Raw genomic sequence first — 7,282 nt, 5'->3', positions numbered from 1 at the left:
AATGAAAGCTTTAGTTCCAGGCTAGGTCAGCAGGCTGAACTGAACTCGGAGCTCTGTCCTGGCGGTAACCGGACAAAAGATCGTAAAGCAGAAGATCGTATGGCAGAAGATCGTAGGCAGTTGATCGTATGCAAAATATCGTAATGGATAAAGATCGTACGACATAATGCTCGTATGGACAAAAGATCGTATTCGCTAAAGATCGTCAAGGAAAATGATCGTATGCCAAAAAGTCGTAATGGATAAAGATCGTATGACATAATGATCGTATGGACAAAAGATCGTATTCGCTAAAGATCGTCAAGGAAAATGATCGTATGCCAAAAAGTCGTAATGGATAAAGATCGTACGACATAATGCTTGTATGGACAAAAGATCGTATTCGCTAAAGATCGTCAAGGAAAATGATCGTACGTCAAATGATCGTATGAGATAAAGCTCGTACAGTCAAAATATGGTATTCACATGGTGCAGCCCAACTCCAGCGCATACAAAGCTTATCAATTTCTGTGTTCGCGTAGTAAGTGGCCGTCGTAAGCTCGACCATACATTGATGTTATTTCAGAGCTTAGATGGCTCAATGACACCTAAAAGCAACGCGTTGTATATGTGCCGAATAAATGAATGTATGTGCTGCCGTTTTCATGTACCTATTTGAAGTGAATACAACTAAACCCATGTTCCAACCCCCACCCCCCCCCCCCACCGCCTGGAAGGTTAAAATGTTGCTGAATGCGGCTGAAGTAAACGGCGTTAAAATACTTTTTCCTTCGCACTGTTACATTTTCATATTGAATCGTCATCGCTTTACGAGTCATCGACAGATGTTTATCGCGTTATCACTATCGAAGTCGCAATTCTCCTAGTTATAGGATCCTAGTTTCAATCCAATCCTAGTTATAGGAGTCATTGTTATCGAAGGCCGGTTAAAGACGTCAATTGTCCATCATTGGTTCGAAGTCGCCCCAGTAATTACCGAGTTACTGAAATGGGAACAAATTTGGCACCTCTTCTTTTTGTATTTTGCATGTGCATTGGGGGTCACTCACATAGATCAAGGGTATCCGACCTTTGGTAGAAGGGATGCAGCTACCCTATAAAAATTACCGCAAGGCAATCGCTCAAGCCGCTGCTGAGATATGGGCCTCTCAAAATCATTACTTTTGCAAAACTGCTTGAACACCCTTGACTTCTCACGTGGCACGTGCCACGACGGCCACTATTAAAAGTAGTCAATTACGGGGAAGAAGGGATGGGGCTACCCAGCAAAAAAAGACCGCAGGCCAATCGGTTCAGCGGTTGCTGAGATATAAGCCTCTCAAAAGCGTTACAGGCCGGGCCGGGCCGGGCCGCTCATACTGAGATTTTCCCGTTGGCCGTTATATTCGAAAGACTTCGCTTCGCTCGCTGCGCTCGCTCGCTCGTAACAACACTATTCTATACGATTATTTACTTTACGAATGTAACGTTACGATGTTTTGTCGAACGATCTTTTACAACATACGATCTTTATCTTACGATCATTTTCCTACGATCTTTTTTGTACGATCCATTGCTTTTCGATCTTTTGCTTACGATCCTTGGTCGTACGATCTTTTGCGACATACGATATTTATCTTACGATCATTTTCCTACGATCTTTTTCATACGATTAATTGCTTTACGATCTTTTGCTTACGATTTTTTGTCGTACGATCTTTTACAACATACGATCTTTATCTTACGATCATTTTCGTACGATCTTTTGCATACGATCAATTGCTTTACGATCTTTTGCTTACGATCTTTTTACCGTACGATCTTTTACAACATACGATCTTTATCTTACGATCATTTTCGTACGATCTTTTTCCATACGATCTTTTGTCTTACGATCTTTTGTCACGTAATCGTCCTGGCAAATAACCCAGTGAATAGAGAACACCCACCAACGGACCATAATGTTTGTGCGCAGGTACGACGAGTAAGACAGCAACGTCATCCACCCGTGATAACTAACAACCAGGGATGCGGAGCCGGAGCCGGAGCCGGAGCCGGAGCCGCCGGAGCCGGCATATTTTGCCCGGAGCCGGAGCCGGAGCCGGAGCCGTGATACAATATAGCCCGGAGCCGGAGCCGGAGCCGGAGCCGTCAAAAAAGGGGACGACTCCGGCTCCTTTTCTTAAGAGGAAACAATTATTTACCTAGTTCGGTTTGACAGTACAAGGCGTAAAACAATGTGGTATTCAAAATAGCCTTGTTATGCAAATACAGAAGCAACGTGTACCAATCCCATCGCCTTTTTTCTTCCACCCGTATTTAATTGATCGCATAGGGGATGTACTGAATAGAAGCCGGAGCCGTAGCCGCCGGAGCCGGAGCCGCCGGAGCCGGATCATTTTACTCGGAGCCGGAGCCGGAGCCGGAGCCGCCATGACATTTCACCCGGAGCCGGAGCCGGAGCCGGAGCCGTCTGAAATTTCCACGGCTCCGCATCCCTGCTAACAACACACAAATTGAACCAGTCAGCACTCAGCTAGTCGAAACTATACGAGTGTCTAAACTATCTAGGCGGCGGAACGGGGAGGGCACCGGGGCGCCGTGCCCCCCTCTTGATTTTGGCATTCTAACATTAGCCCTATGGGCGTTGCATGGCAAAAATGGGACCAAAAGTCGGCAGTGCCCCCTTTAACCCGCGCCCCACTGGGGTCTGCGTATAACACGCCCTACTGGGGGGGGGGGGGGCTATTCATAGCCCCCCCTCCTAACTCCGAAACTACTGGGCCGATCGTCAAAATTCAAACGGCGTCTGATAGCCCCGGAAAAACTGTCGAGCGAAACCTAATTTTATTGACCTCAAGGTCACTGATGACGTCACAGGTCAGGTCAAAGTAAAAATTATTAGCATTTTGGCTTCTTCACGTTTTGGGCTCTGGCCGCCGTCTTACAAGTCAGATCAGGCTCATTTTTGGTTCACACACTCGTGAACAGATGCTCTAGATACTCTGAGGGTACCAAACTTGTACTTTGATTTTCAGGTCAAGGTCAGGTCATCACAGGTCACGAAAATATTATATCATCCGTCGGTCACGTGACACATGTTTTATGGTCCATTTAGGCCAAACATTTCGAATTTGATGTCGTCTGTGTCATGCGAGGTCATTTTGAGTCAAATTTTGCTTAGGTCAGGTCACTTTCAGGTAAAAAAAAAGGTCAAATTTTGAAGTTAAAATTTTTCAACAAAAAAGGTGTCTATTCGATGCAGTTTGAGCTCAGGAACACGATGGTGTTATTTATATTGGCGTACGATGTCAAATTTGTGCTGAAAAATTGATTTGAAAAATTAATAATTATTAATTTTTTGCAATAATGCGTATAACTTGGCCATTTTTGAAGATATTTAGCTAAAACTTGCTAGAGGTAGTCATAATAATGCGTTCTATCACATATATTCCGGTTTTTTCGAAAAGTCAAAAACTTTTTGAAAAAAATGTAAAAATATAAATTTTGAATTTTATTATTTAAAATTTTCGAAATTTTCACAATTTCGAAAATCCGAGATAGCAGTTTGATAGCGCAGTCTATTCTGAGTCCTCTCATGCAAAGAAATTGGATCTAGCTTAAAAACTGAGCTCTTGGGAGCGATTGCCGTGGTTCAATGTTTTGCGTCGAAATCGGCCGAACATGACGTCACTCTGACGTCATTTCCGGCCGACCTATGGTAGGTACGAAGTTCAAATTTTGACACAAGGTGTCAAATTGATGCAGCCGAAGGTACTGAAAGTTTGGCGTTGATACGTCAAGCGGTTTGGAAGTTATTGCAGAAAAATGGGAGGGGGGGGGGGGCTATAAATAGCCCCCCCCCCCAGTGGGGCGCGGGTTAATTTAAGGTGTTCCACCGCTACTGGAGTACATTAAGTTCGGCATCAGCCTCAGCCCCGGTGGCGCACTAGGGTACCCGCCCAGACTAATGTCATCCGTAATTCATATCATCCATCCCTCCGGTTCTGAAAAGGTCTCACAAGACCGAAACGGCCTACATAACAAAACAAACCGACAGGGCTATGTCTGATCTCATGCCCCGGTTCGAAGTCCAAGGATATCAAGGTCAGGAATCCGTCATGTGATCCCCTTACTTTGAACTTCATGTGAAATATATGGAAGTCAAGGGCTAGTGGTTATACTGCCGTTGGTTGAGCAAGAACATTGTATGCCGTGCAATTCACACACCCAATTCCGATAGACGTGCGTTTCAACTGTCTAGCCAATATAGGTACGTACATCGAGTCGCGCTCTACTTCGGAGGCCTATCTGGTTTCTGACAGATTAGCGCTCTGTAGCTTCAATCTGCGCAGGACGCTGTTAACTGTATACCATACCATGTAAAGCCATTTACAAATAACGAGGATGTTTGACGTTTGTAGCAGTACGTGCCTTTCAACAACTCAAGACCGAGAAGAAGAAAAAACGCAGCATATTGGCTGGCTCGATACACTAGAGACCAGCATTCTTGGATGGCAGCTAGGACGGAATCGATTCGCGTCTCTGGTTACAGGTCTCCAGTGCCGACCATTTGCGACCTTTTCACGTACAGGAAGACATCCTAAGCCCAGCAAGACAGAGATTTCAGAGACGTTGCAGCTTCCCCGTCATTATAGAAGATGGCTCCGACAAAACAGCGAGTGCACGACGCTATACATTCGCTCGCTATAGAAGATAGCTCCGACATCACGAGTGTACACTCGTTATACAGTTCCCCGCATGCCGCAATAGTAGAAGGCTGCGACAAAACATCGCCTATACAAGTGCATCAAAGCACTTCGAGACGCACCGTCAGTTCGTTGAGGGCTGAGTCGTCCGGCTCACGGCTGTCACACGTTAGCTGGATGTCAGTCCATTTACCTGCCTGTTCCTTCTGGGAACGCAGAACCCGATCGAACAGCCATTAGGCGCGTACCTCAGCCATCTGTAGGGCTCAGGGTGCGTTAACATCAACTGCGAAGTCCCTTGCGCCATGGCTATGGAAATGGAGCATTTACTCCAGTGTTGTGGACATGGAGGGGGTGAGGGTGGGGATCAGTGCACGGCTGAAATAACATAAACTTTACAAATGATATACCTATCTTAAAGTGGCATTTATGTCCCTAGCCATACGGAAAGGGGACGTTACCATTTTTTCGACGTCTCAGTGAACAGACCTGCGGGGAACGTTTCGATCGGTGCCGTCGCTGACAGAAGGTTGATTTCTGGATACTGGTGGGCCGAGTGAAGGTGGGCGGGTCAGCTGTCTGATTTCGCGGCGCCGCCCCTCACCTCCCGACTGCAGGGTCAGTCGGTGGTCCTCCGACTGGTCCGAGGGGAGTGCTGCAGTGTGGGGTGTGGTACAGTGGGAGCAATGCAGTGACAAGTGTTTGTCGTAGGGTGACGAGAGTCGATAAAGAGGGGTCGTGTGCCACGTGATTTTCGTGAGCGGATTTGATATGGGCTTAAACGAAAATGTGTGAAGGACTTAATATCAGCAAATAGAGGGATATCCATACAGAGTCTTTTTAGCATTACGTCGAATCGAACCGTCGGTAATAGCTCAAGTCTTTTGGAACCATTTTTCATCCATTTGATTCATTGGGCATGACGACTTGGCGTCGTATGAACACGGGCTCATAGGAAAAAATAAAAGAATTAAACATGCAGATATTTATCTCAATCTGACTTTCAATTTCAAGACACACCTGGCTATGAACTCAATGCAGACCTCCAATGGTGGAGCTCATGGACGAAGGAACAAACGTTGCTACGATGACGATGTGAGTACTCTGGGCTGATCTGGGACACGAAACATCCAACTAGTTATCTGCAACCTATTTGCAGCGTGCATACTATATCGTAGCTGATGCCATACTAATGAACTGTGTAAAACCTGCACAATACTCAGTCTCATACACATGATTGTCTCATACCTCATTTCCAATGTAATTAGGTAAACACATTCGATTAGGCATCAGCTCGTACCGTCGGCTTGAGTTACATGCAGTTGACGTCAAGCGTGACTATAGCTTTGCAGGGCTTTGCTGTGCGTTGGCCTGGTAATGGGCAACATAAATATAGTTTTATTTCACTAGAGGGTATCGAGGAATGCACATTGCGACCATCCGACCATTGACGGTGACAGAGCATGAACACTGAGCAGCTAACAGCTAATGGGAGGCCTCTATTCAAAGCGGTTGAATGAAACATAATTTTATCTTGAAAGGTCAACTTAACACGCGCAGTGGAAGGGGGGCGGATTTCGCCCACCCCTCCTGTTTTTCGCCAATAACTCGCGCCGCAAGCATAATATCAATGTGAAATTTCGGCTACCTGTCCAAAATTGAATTGCAGATCTTCTCGTGCAATAAGTAAGAAAATCGGTTCACAACTTTTCTAATAATAGCGGTGTAAAGTCAAACATCCTGCTGCCGCGGCGGCGCCGCGGCGCGGCGGCCGGCGCTAGCCGTTACGCGCCGCCTGAATTGTAGACTGTGCCGGGGCGGGACGGTTCCGTCTTTACATCGCGCTCCTTACCGCTGATTATATTAGATTCGCGTCAAATTCGGTGAGAAGACTGAGAAATGTACAGGCAATCATATGATCAAAGAATTTTGAAAATCGGCCGGTAACAACTTGAGTTATGAGTGTGTAAACACAAAATTGTGATTGCCGCGTTTCCCGCGTCGGCCGATGCCGCTTCAGCCGGCGACATCTTACCCTTAGCAGGCTTCTAACTGCCATATTTATTGTTGGATTATCTAGAAATTCTCCATAAATACTCACAAATGTTTGTTCTTTCGTATAGTGAAAGATTTTAAAAAAATCGGCCGGTAACTTTTTGAGTTATCGGCGTGTAAACGCAAAAAAAGTCGCTAATATGGCAGATTTGACCACATTTGACCTCATTTGACCTTGAAGATATTGACCTAAGGTCATGAAATTCACACACAACAGAGTTCCCCATGGCCCCCACCTACCCTCCAAATTTCGTTTTTCTAGGTCCAGTGGGAGCTGAGATCTTAGGGGGGGCGACATCCGCCCCCCTTCCACTGGGCGTAGTACTCGCAACCCTTCCACTGCGCGTGTTAAAAATTTGACCTCAGGTCAAGGTCATGCCCTGACCGGAAAAGGTCATGTTGCATATCAGTCGATGCGTCTCAACTAGACAAACACAATGAGGCCATCCCCAGCGTCCTATCTCTTTCCAATGAAGTGTTATTGGCAAAAATCTATTTGTAGCCTCAAATGATCTTGGATGACCTTTCTAGAGGCTATC

Source organism: Amphibalanus amphitrite, unplaced genomic scaffold (genome assembly GCF_019059575.1).
Source record: "Amphibalanus amphitrite isolate SeventyFive unplaced genomic scaffold, NRLGWU_Aamphi_draft 000068F_arrow, whole genome shotgun sequence".
NCBI lineage: Eukaryota > Metazoa > Arthropoda > Thecostraca > Balanomorpha > Balanidae > Amphibalanus > Amphibalanus amphitrite.
The sequence above is the reverse complement of the archived record's forward strand: the minus strand, read 5'-3'. Positions refer to the sequence as shown.